Below are 14,419 nucleotides of genomic sequence, written 5' to 3' on the forward strand. Positions count from 1 at the left end.
TCTCATTGCTATTAGGTTAAAGGCCACAGTCCTCTGGCTTCATCTTGTATGGTTTTACATCCTTGTTTCCGTCTGTGTCTTATCCACTGTTTTAGACGTTCTTCCTGTGAAAGAGCTTTTTGTTTCCAACAGCTTTAGTTAGGTAAACTGCACATGTATGAAGTGTGTCATTTGATAGTTTTGACATATGTTTACACGTATGAAACGATAACCATAATCCAGACAGTTAACATATTCGTCACCCTTAAAAATCTCATGTCCCTTTATAGTCCCTTATTATGAAGCTGCCAAATTGTTTTTTAAAGGAGTTGTATGGTTTTCCATTCCCACCAGCAGTCTGTGAGAGCACCAATTCCTGCATACATATTCATGAACACTTAGTATTGTCAGCTTTTTAAATCCTAGCCATTCGGATGGACATTCAGTATGTACCTCATTATGGTTTCAATATACATTTCCCTAATAACGGATGATGGTGAGCATATTTTCATGTGCTTGTTTGCCATCTGTGTATCTTTGAATTGTCCAAATCTTTGGTTGTTTTAAAAATTTGTTTGTTTGTTTTCTTAGTTGTTGAGTTTTCAGAATTCTTTTTATATTCTAGACACAGTTCCTTCTTTGTTTTCTTTTTTTTGTGGTTGTTGTTGTTGTTGTTGTTTCCACTGAAGCATTTTATTTGCACATATGTATTACATCCCTAGAAAAAGAATCCCAGGATTTCTCCTTCTGTGTGTTTTCATCTTCCTTCTTCATGGTCTATGACTGTAGCTGAGGTGGTCAGTATAATGAAACCAAACTGAGCAGATTATTCTGCCATTTTTCTAGATCTTTGCATTGTCCATCAATTCTGGGGCCAGTCACTCCATGCTTGCTTAACCTGCCTGTGAGTTTCACAACAATTTTCCCAACTCTGTGATCATCAATGATTTTAAATTCACCAGTGTAACCATGCTGCTTCATCATCACAGTTAGAAAATGGACAATGTCTTTGGAGCATGGCCTAGTAAGAACCTGGAGTTTGCTTCTCTCTTCAGTATTGTTATGCTTTGGGGAGCATCTGCCACGACATTCACATGCATCATGACGGTTGCACAGAAAGATGGTGGAAAGAGCTAGATACAGTTCCTTTCTCACTGCTCTTTTTTTGCAAGGTTTTTCTTCTCCCACTCTGTGACTTTTCCTTCTCTCAACAGTGTTTTTGAAGAGCAGTTTTTCTCTTCGGTGAAGTCCAGTTTACACATTCATTTGTTCTTGTATGATTGTTGCTTTTGGTTTTCATATCTAAGAAATAGTTGCATAGCACAAGGTCACAAAGCTTTTCTCTCATGCTTTCTTTTAGAAGTTTTATAGTTTTAGGTCTTACATTTAGATCTATGACCCGTTTCATATTCTTTTTTATTTGTGATACAAAGTGTGTGTACAAGTTCATTCTTTTGCATATGGATATCTAGTTGTTCCAGCACCATTTATTGAAAAGGCTGTGTTTTCTCCACTTTATGCCATTGCTCCTTTGTCATAATCAGTTGGCCACATATGTGTGGGTTTATGTCCCACACATAAATGACTTCTTGACAGTACTGAATTTTTTAACCCCTGAACAGAGTATATATCTCTCCCTTGCTATAGGTCTTTTAAAATTTTCTCAGTAGTTTTTGTAGTTTTTAATGTATAGGTCTTTCTGTCTTTTATGATACTAACTGTGATTATTTTTTATTTTCAGTGCAGTTGTAAATAATATATCTTAAATTTAATTTTTTTGGTAATGTTTACCCTTGAGAGAGAGACAGAGCATGAGTTGGGGAGGGGCGGAGAGAGAGGGAGACAGAATCTGAACCAGGCTCCAGGCTCCAAGCTGTCAGTACAGAGCCCGAAGTGGGGGTTGAACTCACAATCTAGAGATCAAGAGTCACAAGCTTTACCCACTGAGCCAGCCAGGCACCCCTTATTCTTGATTGAGCTTTGATAATTTCTGTCTTTCATGGGATTTACCCACTGCATCTGAGTTGTCAAATTAATTATATAAAGTTCATAATATTACTTTGTTCCTTTTTTAGTATCTGTGAATCTCCAGTAATGCTACATTTACTAATTTCTGATATATTGTTAATACTTCCCTTGTTTCTCTTCATTTTGGGATCAGTCTTGGTAGAAATTGATCCCTTTTTTTCACCTCCGGAAAGCATTTGGTTTCACTGATTATTCTCTATTGTTTTTCTGCTTTCTTTCATGTGATTTTTGTCTTTGAGTTCCTTTCTTCTGCTTGGTTTGGGTTTAATTTGTTTTCGTTTTCTAGTTTCAAAAGATGAAACCCAATGGCATAGATTTCAGACCTTTCTTCTTACTCATCCCCTTCTTCCTCTTCTTCCTCTTTTTCCTCTCATCTTCCTCCTCTCCTTCTTCGTTCTCCCCCCCTCCTCCTCCTCTTCTTCTTTTTCTTTTTCTTCTTCTTCTTCTTCTTCTTCTTCTTCTTCTTCTTCTTCTTCTCCTTTCCCGCTCTGTCTCCCTCTCCCTCTCCTCCTTCTCTCCACTTCCCTTTCCTCTTTCCTCCTCCTCCTACTCTTCTTCTCTTCTTCTTCTTCTTCTTCATCGTCTTCTCCCTTTCCCTCTCCATCTCCCTCTCCTCCTTCCCTCCTCTTCCTCTTCTTCCTCCTCCTCCTCCTCCTCCTCCTCCTCCTCCTTCTCCTCCTCCTCCTTCTTCTTCTTCTTCGTCTTCTTCTTCTTCTTCTTCTTCTTCTTCTTCTCCCTTTCTCTCTCTGTCTCCTCCTTACCTCCTCTTCCTCCTCCTCTTTCCTCCTCTTCCTCCTCCTCGTCCTCTCCCTGCTGCTGCTGCTTCTTCTTTTCCTTCTAGATGCTATAGAAATCTATTGGCATTATTTTACCAAAATTTTTCTCAATTGTGAAAAATTAAAATCAGTTCTTCAACCTTTAGAAAGAAAAAAGAAGAAAATATCTTCACTATAATACACCATGAAAATAAGGTATCTGCTTGCCACATTCTGTGTGTGTGTGTGTGTGTGTGTGTGTGTGTGTGTGTGTGGTTTTTTTTAATGAAACTATGGCCACAATCCATTTCACACAATTTTTAAGACAGGTAACTAAATACCAAGTTATTTCGTTTCAGGCCAGCCACAAAACTTTTAAGGAATAGACCCTAGACATGTATGTACATGACAAAGCAGGCTCCTGTTTGAGCCAGGCAGTTTTAGTATCATTTCCAATCTATGGCCCATGGACTGAATGTGGCTTGGCTTGTTTTTGTATGGCCCTGAGCTAAGAAAAGTTTTAGATTTTTTAAAGGGTTGTAAACAAAGCAAAAACAAAGTACTATGTGACAAAAGTATATGGTCTACAAAGGTTAAAATATTTACAGTTTGGCCTTTTACAGAAAAAGCTTGCAGACCCTTCAATTATACCAATGTTATACAGAATTCAGATGGTGCAATTACAATTCCGAGATAACGTTCCTTTATTGTGACCCAGAATGTAGCAACATCCTACAAAGATGTTCCTCTGATGTCATGGGTTAGAATTCCTTTTCTCTTTTTTCTTCATCTTCACATCATTAAACTTCATCCTCATCTCTCTCTCCATGAGTGTGGAGATTTTTCAATTTTTCATTTAGTAAGGCAGCGATTGCTTTTGCATCTCTGGCATCTATTTGCTCTCCCCAAATGTTTCTCTTTGCTTTTTCATAGGGATAACATTTAACAGTCGGATAGGCTCTGATGCCAGCTTTCTGGCATGTCTGAGCCAAAGCCTGACAGCCTATTTTTCCAGCTTTCACTTTTCCTTTCATCGTCTTAGCCAAGAGCTTAAACTCTGGAGCAAAATTTTGGCAAGGTCCACACCAAGGAGCATAGAATTCAATCACCCGGTGATTTTTCCCTTGTATAACTTTTTCATCGAAAGTCTGAGTCATTAGATTTGTGGATGCTTGAGGTCGAAATCCCGTGCCCCAAATCTCTCTTCTAGCCATTGTAACTGTGATACTGAAAAGCTTTAGTTGGTTTTGGGGGAGGGAATCTTATCTCAGGGTATCTCTGAACATTTTCTTGGGCACAAAAAGAATGATACTTTTGGCAGTCTATACTGCCCGCAGTAACTGTCCAGTTAGTGTCCGGGCCATTCTTTTCCATTCTGGCATTAGGACTTGACATGGATGACACCATGGGAGTAGAAGTCAACCATCCAGACTTCATCCTGGTTTCTTTGTTTAGCTAGTTCATTGAAAGTGGTGGGTGTCAGGGAGGTCGCTGAAGGTTCCTAAGATCCTCTATGAATTCCAAGATCTGTTGTTCAGCAGAGTGATGTCCTTCTTATTCATGAACCTCGGATTGGTTGAATACAACTGTTGTTGGATCCGCCTAAATGTTATACGTGTTACAGGGTCTCTCGTGAACCGTACCATCTAGTGTACCAAACTAAAGCTGACCACGCAGATGCTTTGATGCTTTTGGTAACTCTGGCAATAAAGCTTGACATGGTGGACACCATGGCACAAACAAATCAACAAGCCACGGTTCCTGTCATCGGCAGGAACATTTTGAGGTCCAAGTGTGGCAACATGAGAATTACCACTTTCTTTGGCAAAGGCTAGTATATCATATAGAATCTTCTTTCCATGATGAATTTCATATTCTTTGGTTCCTTGTCCTTTAAATACTGCTAGACATGGCTGAAATACAGAGAGATTACTACAGATGTCTGGTGCAGAGGGATAGTCAGCCTTGCCAACTTGAATTGTTCACTTTTGAGTAGAGTTTTTAGTTCCCTCAACTCAGGATCATTTGGATTTTCATGTTTTCCGAAACTAAACAATAAGAGCCACCGATGATGAGCCAATCGATCCGTTAGTGTATTTGCCAAAAGTAGCTCAAAATCTGGAAGACTATGCATGATTTCCAAATCTATTTCTCGAGCATCCAATGAATTAAGGAACAAAACGCTGCTTTTCTCTCTGTTATTTAATGGGGCACCAGAGGAAAATAGGCAGTAGTACTTGTGATAATATCCAGACTTTTACAAAGTTTGTCCTGGGTGGCACAGTCCATCCATCCTACATTAACCAGACCATCCAACATGCCCCTGAGCCTGAGTCGTGTCTATGAAGTTAAACAATCTCCTCCTTTGCAACAAAAAGTGATCAGCTGGCCAATACCAGCAGCAAAAGCAGTTTCTATGGAGTGAACACAATTTCCTGTCCATAATTCCATCACTGGGTTTCTAACGTGCTGCATGGCGAACTCACCAAACGTTCCTTTGATCTGTCCCCGTGATATTTCACTGTGGCCATTCCAGACCTAAAAAGGAAGAGGCTGGGAGATCCGTTGACTCCTTTCATTCAGCAAAACATTCTATCATCACCACAGTTAACAGCACCAATTCAAAGTAATCCATCTACTTCTTTAACACAGTCTCTCCATGTGGGAGCTAATTCATGGCAGTGTGACCATCCTGGGGAGTAAAAGTTCACAAACCACAGTTCTCCAGAATGAACAGCAGCATCCACTTCTCTTCTATTCAATGTCATGCTTTCAAGATCATCATCACAAATACCAAAATCATAACGATCATAATCCCAGCTTTCATACGGGCCACCTTCTGGATCATCTGCAAGTCCCTTTTCTCCGTATTTGTCATACTTTTCCCACAGATCTTCATCTTTGAGTACTTCATATGCTCTATTTATCTTTGAAAATCACTCTGTACATTAGGATTATACATTTGGTTGGTTGGTTGGTTATTTATTCATTCATTCATTCATTTATTTATTTATTTATTTATTTATTTATTTAGTGTTTATTTCCTATTAAGAGAGACAGAGACGGAATGCAAGTGGGTTAGTGGCAGAGAGAGTGGGAGACACAGAGTCCAAAGCAGGCCCCTGGCTCCGAGCCATCAGCACAGAGCCCGACGCAGGGCTCTAACCCACGACCTGTGAGATCATGACCCGAGCGAGCGGAAGTTGGACGCTCAACTGACTGAGCCACCCAGGTGCCCTGGGTTATTCGTTTTGGTTTTTTGTTTTTTTTTGTTTTTTATCAGGATGTAGCTTCAATGCCAACTTCGTGAAAGCTTGTCTTATCTCTCTACTGTTTGCAGTCCTGGATACTCCAAGTAAACTGTAAAAATGCTGATCTGTTCCCACGAAAATGGCCATATACACTATTAGGAAACAGAATGACTCTTTTCAGGTCCCGGAGGTAGTCATTTTCGTTGAAGCAGACTCCCATTCTTTCTCTGATACAAGTTCTGATGAAAGTGAACATTCAGATATACAGCTGGTTCCAACTGAGAGAATATGCAGGTTTGAGAACTTGTGTTCACGTTACTCCAAGAGCAAATCAAGCACCATGAAATTTTCTCCCAAAATGTCAATCTGTGTAGGCTCAGTAATCTCCACTTCCTCAGATCACAAAAGATATAAAAATACTTTCAGGAATCTAACCTTCTTTTTTTTTTTATTTTTTTTTTTAATTTTTTTTTTCAACGTTTTTATTTATTTTTGGGACAGAGAGAGACAGAGCATGAACGGGGGAGGGGCAGAGAGAGAGGGAGACACAGAATCAGAAACAGGCTCCAGGCTCTGAGCCATCAGCCCAGAGCCCGACGCGGGGCTCGAACTCACGGACCGCGAGATCGTGACCTGGCTGAAGTCGGACGCTTAACCGACTGCGCCACCCAGGCGCCCCAAGGAATCTAACCTTCTTAACATTCTGTTTCTCCTTTCTTCCTTGAATCCTAAATGTCTAAATCTTCTCCTTACCTGCGAATGGTCTCTGGCTCATTTCTAACTCCTTGTCATGCAACCAAAACATACGTTTTTAAAGTATAGCGGTGGAGAGTAACAAATATTCAGACTAAAATAAGCAACCAGAGGAAAATCGAGAACACCTTGTCCAATACCACCATGGGAAAAGTGGTTCTCCTAGGGGTCCTTCTCAGCGTGGGTGTGGTGGACTTGATCTGCACCAAGCTTCAGGGCCAGGTGGAAACTGCCGGTAAACGCAATAGGAAGGATTTCTGGTTGCCATCAGCCCAGAATAGGATGTGGGGAGAGGGAAGGATGGGGACATCCCATGAGAGAGACTGCTGGCATATGAAGTCTCCGGCAAGACTAGGGTGAAAAGAGCCTGAGTAACTGAGGCTTAAGTGAGAGAAAGGGTCACAAGAAGCTGGGAAGCGAAGTCGGAAGAAGGGTGATGATGTAGGTAGTGAGAAAAAGATGGGGAGCTAGAACACAAAACCCATGGCAGGGGCGGAGAGGAAGGGAGGGGAGACAGGTGCAGAGGCATTGGGCTCTCCCTTCCAGAAGGACCATGCCTGTGCCACCGCCGCCGCCTCTCACTCCAGCAGAACCCGGGGCCCGGCCCATGCCCACCTCAGTCTAGGGGGGTCTCCTCCTACGGCTACTCCCCCACCTTCAATTCCCGGCATTGGCGGACCCCGCCCCCACCCACCCAAGTGCCTGCTGTGCTCTGTGAACAAAGCACCTGCTCTCCATCCACTGCCAGGGTGGGGCGGGGCAGGGCAGGGTGCCTTGGGAAGCTGGGGGAGGAGCCACAAAGGCAGCAAGGAGCACCGCACTTCCCTCTTCTTTTTTAATGTATACATTCAGTGCTATCAGTCTTCATGTGAGTGCTACTAAAGCAGAACTCTACAAATTCTACTATGTTTTCATTTTCATTCAGTTCAGAATCCTTTCTAATTTTTTTTCTTTTTTCATTACTTCTTTGACCCAGGAGATATTTCGATGTGTTCTGTAGTTCACAAATAGTTGAGTATTTTCCAGAGATATTTTTGTGCTTGATTTCTGATTTGATTGCTTTGTGGCAGGGAACACACTATTATGACTTCAGGCCTCTTGACTTCTTCCTTTTATTAAGATTTATTTTTGACCCAGAACATAGTCTTTTTTGGTAAGTGTTCCATAGATCCTTGAGAAGAATAGTGGCGGCCAAGTCTACTATGCCCTTGCTGATGTTGAGCGTGTTGAAATATCAGACTATAATTTTGAATTTGCCTATTTCTCTTTTCAGTTCTATCAATTTTGCTTCATGTACTTTGAAGCTATTAACAGATACATGAACATTTAAGATTGCTCTTAATTGACCTTTTATGATTATATAATGACCTGTTGTTTATTGCTGGTAATATTTTTTTTTTTTTTGCTTGAAACTGTTTTGTCTGCTATTCATATAGCCACTCTAGCTCAGCCTTCTTTGGTCAAGTGTTAGTGTGGTATATCATATTCCTGTCTTTCGAACAAATTTCTGTCTTGACATTTAAAGTGCATTTTGTATAGGTGGCATATAGTTGAGTCTTCCTTTTTTATCCATTCTGACAGTCTGTGTTTTAGTTGAGGCTTTTAGACCGTTTTCATTTACTGTGATTTTTTTTTCAATATATGAAATTTATTGTCAAATTGGTTTCCATACAACACCCAGTGCTCATCCCAAAAAGTGCCCTCCTCAATACCCATCACCCACCCTCCCCTCCCTCCCACCCCCCCATTAACCCTCAGTTTGTTCTCAGTTTTTAAGAGTCACTTATGCTTGGGCTCTCTCCCACTCTAACCTCTTTTTTTCTTTTTTCCTTCCCCTCCCCCATGGGTTTCTGTTAAGTTTCTCAGGATCCACATAAGACTGAAAACATATGGTATCTGTCTTTCTCTGTATGGCTTCTTTCTTCTTTTTTTTTTTATATATTTTTTTCAACGTTTATTTATTTTTGGGGGGACAGAGAGAGACAGAGCATGAACGGGGGAGGGGCAGAGAGAGAGGGAGACACAGAATCGGAAACAGGCTCCAGGCTCTGAGCCATCAGCCCAGAGCCCGACGCGGGGCTCGAACTCACGGACCGCGAGATCGTGACCTGGCTGAAGTCGGATGCTTAACCGACTGCGCCACCCAGGCGCCCTGTATGGCTTATTTCACTTAGCATCACACTCTCCAGTTCCATCCACGTTGCTACAAATGGCCATTTACTGTGATTTTTGAGATAGTTGATTTGAATATGTCATCATGCTGTTTGATTTGCATTTGTCCTATCTGCTCCTTGTTCCCGTTCTCTTCTTTTTCCGCTTTCTTTTAATGGAGTAATTTTTATGATTCAGTTTTATCCATTTATTTATTTATTTATTCATGTATTCATTTATTCATGTATTCATTTTTTCACTTATTTATTTAGGCTTCCTAGCTAGAACTTTTCAGTTTTGCTGCTTTAGTGGTTGGTTAGGGTTTATAGTCTATGGCTTCAGCATCACAGTCTCCCTTCCAGTAATGTTATACCACATCGTATAGAGTTTAGGCAAATCACAAGAGTTGGCTTCCATTTCTTCTTTCCTAGACATATCCTTCCTGGGTCAGTGGGATTATAGTTTTCATGAGGTGTAGGAAGATTTGGGCCATATTTTTTTCCTGTCCCTTTCCCCTGCCTCTTTGGGCAATTGTATATTTCCCAGTTGAAGTTTTCTCCCAGGTTTCCAATGTTAAACTTCAGTCTTTTGTTTTGTGATGTCTAATATGTGTTTTTTCCTACCCATCGTATTGTTCATGGCTAACATAATTTACATCTCTGTAAGTACTATTTGGTTTTTAAAACAATAGCTGCCATGCCTCTAGTTATCTTTTCATGCTTTGTTTGGAGATATAGTTAAGTTACTTACAAACAGTTGGATCCTTTAGTCTTGCTCTTACAAATTATTGGAGGAATCCAGAGTTGTGATCAGCCTAAGACAAATTATGAGTTTTTCTATCTTAGCTAATGTGAATAGATACTGTCCCTCGTGCTGTGGGAGCACCAGGCAGTGTTTCCTCTACTCTTCAGATTTTTTTCCCTTGATGACTTCCTTCCATGTATGCACTGGTTGTTACTCTGCTGAATAGCCAAAGGGGACCCTGTGCAGATGCCCAGGGTTCTTTCTGTGTCCTGCTTTCTCCTCTCCTGGATGCTGACCTGTCGTCTCTATCTGCCTTGCCTTCACCAGACTCTCAGTTTTGCCACCACGACTCAAGGAGTCTGGTGAAATCTACTTAAATAATTTATGTCTCCTGTGATGTAGCCTGAAAACTCTCTCAAGGCAGTGAGCTTGGGCATACATGTTAGGCTAACGTGTTTTGTTTTCAGGGATCATTGTCCTTCATTGTCTGAAGTTCTGTGTCTTGAAAATCATGTTAAAATTGTATTTTGTCTGTTTTGTTTTTGCTTGCTTCAGGTAGGAAGATCAATCAGTACGTGTTACCCCATCTTGGCCAGAAGCAGATTACAGTGGAACTTCGGCACATGCTCTAGACTGTCGAGAGTGCTTGTCTTCCTCCTTTGCTTAATTGTCTCCTGCTCATCCTTCATTCCTCAGTATAGTTATCTCTTCCTCAGGGACATCTATCTTCCTTGGGCCCAATCTAGATCAAGTTATGATCACAGAACTCTGTCTTCTAATAGGAACTATCTGAATTTAGAATTACCATTTGAGTTGTCTTTCTCCTTCACTAGACTTTAAGCTAATCGAGAGCCAGGGGTCTTCTCTATTGCATCTGTAGAGCTGAGTATAACATCTTCCATTGAAGGTATATATTTACTCAATGTGTCAATGAGTGAATTGAAGATGCACAGGCCTGTATATGCAAAAAGTACTCATCTATTTTATTTCTGTTTCTTCTCTGATGCAGATTCTGCTGGCTTCTTGAAAATCCAAGATATACGTGTTTCCTATGAGAAATTAAGGAAACTTAACAAAAAGCACTGTAAACTTCTTACGGGAAAAATGACAAAAATGGAAAAAATGGTTAGTGCACAATAAAATGAGCTATGAGAAGCCAAAGACATGATATCACGGTTAGAACATCAAAAAGTGGAATGGGAACGTGAATTCTGCAGTTTGAGGTACAGCATCTTGGCTTTAAGGAAATATTTCAACTGTTTCCTTTTATACTACAGATGTGTAGGGGCAGTTTTGTAATTGCTGACTTACCTTATGGGATTTTCCTGGAAAGAATACTTGTTTAGTGTTGTGAGGTGTGCGATTCTTGGCAATAACACAGCAAGTTCCTAACAGTGAATACTTATAATAATTTAATGTGTATTCCAAATCACAATTTTAATGGCCATATAAAAGTCCACCATAGTCCAAGAAACATCATTATTTAAGAGATTGAATTCTGCTTGTTTTTCATCTCTCTGTATTTTAATTAATGCTCTCAGGGATGTCTTTTATATAAATCTGTTTCTACATGTCTGGTTACTTGCTTGGAGTCAATTCTTCAATATAATGTAATCTGGTTAAAGTATAAAAATTTTTAAAAAGGTCTTTGATCCATATTTTTAAATTGTTCTCAGGAAAGTTTATATTACTTTCTGTACCTACCAACAGAGTATAAAATGGTCATTTTTCTCAAGACATTAAAATTCGCCAAAATTGATTCCATTTGCATCTTAACATGCAGGTGTTAAAAGGTAAAGTGGGGGTGCCTGGGTGGCTCAGCTGGTTAAGCATCTGGCTTCGGCTCAGGTGATGATCTCGTGAGTTTGAGCCTTGCTTTGGGTGGGCTCAAGCCCTGATTTGGTTGAGCACGAGCCCCGCTTCGGATGAGCTCCTCTTCTCTCACTCTGTCTCTCCCTCTCTGTCTGCCCCTCGTGGGATTCTGTCTCTCTTTCCCTCTCTCCACCCTCACTCACTTGAGTCATCTCTCTCTCCATAAAAAATTTAAACAAAGTAAAATGGGGGCGCCTGGGTGGCTCAGTCAGTCAAGCGTCCGACTTTGGCTCAGGTCATGATCTCAGGGTTCGTGAGTTCGAGCCCCACATCGATCTGTGTGTTGTCAGTGCAGAGCCCACTTCGGATTTTCTGCCTCCCTCTCTCTCTCTCTCTGCCCCCCCTTTGTTTGCATGGGCTCTCCCTTTCTCTCTCAAAAATGAATAAACATTAAAAAAAAAGTAATACGGAAAGTGGTTACTGAGAAGTTTTTTCAGCATCTCTGTCATAGGTAGATAAAATTAATTCAAAAGTGTATGCTGAAAGGTCATATTACTCTTTATTGTTTACTTAATACGTATCCTGTGTTGTTCTAGAAGGGATGTTTAAGTGATTCATAAAGTAGGTAATCATCAACAAGGTAAGTTGCAAGTGTTGTGGAAGAAGAAACAAAAAGCATAGGCAACAGATATTAGACTCGTCAGCGTAGTCTTGGATGACAGTAATCTGCACGTGTATGTTGTGTAAACAACATCCACAGATGCTCTCTTTCACTGCACATCATTTTTGGAGGTACCTGTAAGGTTTCGTCAAGTGGAAATTTTATTTCCAGTGAATTGATAAACTTGCTTATAAACAGCAACTTCTCTTTTTAATGAGAAACTGAATTATCTGTCCTATGGAGGAATAATTATACCTGTGGGAAAGGGGGTAATTTTCAACTCTAACTTTCCTGAATAATTTCAAACTTCCTTTCCTACAACATCTACCAGAGTTATTACTGACTAAAACTAACGAAGTTGCATAATGCTTTCTTCTGGCTTCTTTTCAACTGTATATATGGTTTGGAAGAGATTGAAGTGACAAATTAAAAACATGAGCCCTACAAGGAAAACAATTGGAGACCATAGAAATTTTTCATTTGGATAATAAGCCAACTTATGTGGAACCAGATCATAAAATGAACTTTTTATGTCTAACAAAACAAATTTTAAAAGAAGCACATGTAATTGCAGATGTACCTTAAAACGAGAAGAAGAAGAAGAAGAAGAAAGAAGAAATGCTGATATGTTATATGAAAATATTAGGGAAAAGTTAAGAAAAGAAGACGAATATAAGAAAGAAGTTGAAACAAAACAAGTTGAACTCGCTCTGAGAATGCTAAACACGGAATTGAAGGCCACAAAAAATCAGGTAAATCAGTTTTTGATAAAAACTGTATTTCCATCTATATTACATAGTGTAATATTATACATATGTATTTTATAGTATCCCTTTGACTCAATATATATTATTTAGGTTTAAAATAAATTAAAACATGGGATCATGTTCTTTTGAACATTTTTTTTAAAGTTCTCCTCTTCAGCTTTTGACCTTTTTTTTTAACGGTATGAGACCAGAATCATAATGAAATGTGTCTCCAGGTTGTAGAAGAGCGCAGTGACACTCAGTGGCAACTTTCTCCAGAACAGAAGGCCAGAGTCTTACAAGATGGAAGTCTAAACAATCACCTTTGCAAGCAAAAGGAGCTAGAAATGGCTCATAAGAAAACTAATTCTAAAATGTCTTCTTTAGTTATTTTGAAGTACATGTGTGTATGTATTTGTATGCATTCTATTTTTTAGTTATTTTTATTTCCATGTGTGTGTGTCTATATATATATATGTATGTACATATGAAACTGAACTCTGTTCATCATGGAAACTATAGAGGATTTTAAAAGCACATATATTTTGCGGAGGGGCATGGGGGACGGTGGCATTTTTGCTTCACTGGATACAATAATATTCTTGATTAAATGCACTGTCTGCAACAACTAGTGACATTCATAATGTCCTCGTCCAAAGGAGAGGCTTTTATTACTTTCTGTAGGAATTGATGAGCTTTCCCTAATCTCAAAACAATTGCTACTAGCAACATGTGTTTTAGTTTTGAACAGTTACTTCACTGCCTTGATATATTAATAGTTTAGGTGAACACTTCCGCTAATGGACAGGAGGACAAGTGTAGCCAGTTCACTGATCATATTTTCGGCATCAAGTCTCCTACTTTTGAGAAAAGTAACACTTTTGCTTCAAGTAGCATCCTGTTTCATTACAAGGAACTTTTGATAACAATGGTATGCTGTGGTATATACTTAATGATAATTTATTGATAGGTATTTTATTCCTAACAAAATAGTTGAGTGTATGTACTTCCCCTCTTTTATATTTATTACTGTTTTCAACATGAAGAGGAAATACAAGTTATTGAGCGGTAAATAATCTCATGATTTTCTAAGAGATGTATAAATGTCACCTTATTTCCTATCAGTGTTTTGAAATACAAGACTTCTTTTGTACTTGTGTATTTACACTAGAGAAGTGGCAGTGGTTGGTGCAAGAGCACTAGTTGTGGAGTGAGAAGACCTGGGGAGAGTCCTGCAGCTCACCGTTTTAATGTCTCCATTCTAGAATTGTGATAACCAAATGAGTTCATTGATGTATGTAGAAGTGTTTCTATTATAGTACAGTGCCTAGATTTTTCAGTTACCAATAGATATAATTCTTATAACTGACTATAGAAATGGTAGCAAAGTAGATATCTATGAAATATTCTCAGGAAAGAAGAATTTTAGGAAATTTAATCTGTCCTAGTATATGCAGAGCTAAGGATTTTACTGTGAGGTCGCTGTATTCGATATCTACTGTAAACTCAATTTTTAAGTGTAGTCAGATTTATTAATCT

General features: G+C 39.5%; 2 pseudogenes; both read right to left on the reverse strand.

Moving 5' to 3' along the window:
- Positions 1 to 656: 656 nt before the first annotated feature.
- LOC122496042 lies at positions 657 to 1,082 on the reverse strand (annotated as a pseudogene).
- A 2,156-nt stretch (positions 1,083 to 3,238) lies between these two features.
- Positions 3,239 to 6,435, reverse strand: LOC122495380 (annotated as a pseudogene).
- Positions 6,436 to 14,419: the final 7,984 nt, after the last annotated feature.

Source organism: Prionailurus bengalensis, chromosome F2, assembly GCF_016509475.1.
Source record: "Prionailurus bengalensis isolate Pbe53 chromosome F2, Fcat_Pben_1.1_paternal_pri, whole genome shotgun sequence".
Lineage (NCBI taxonomy): Eukaryota > Metazoa > Chordata > Mammalia > Carnivora > Felidae > Prionailurus > Prionailurus bengalensis.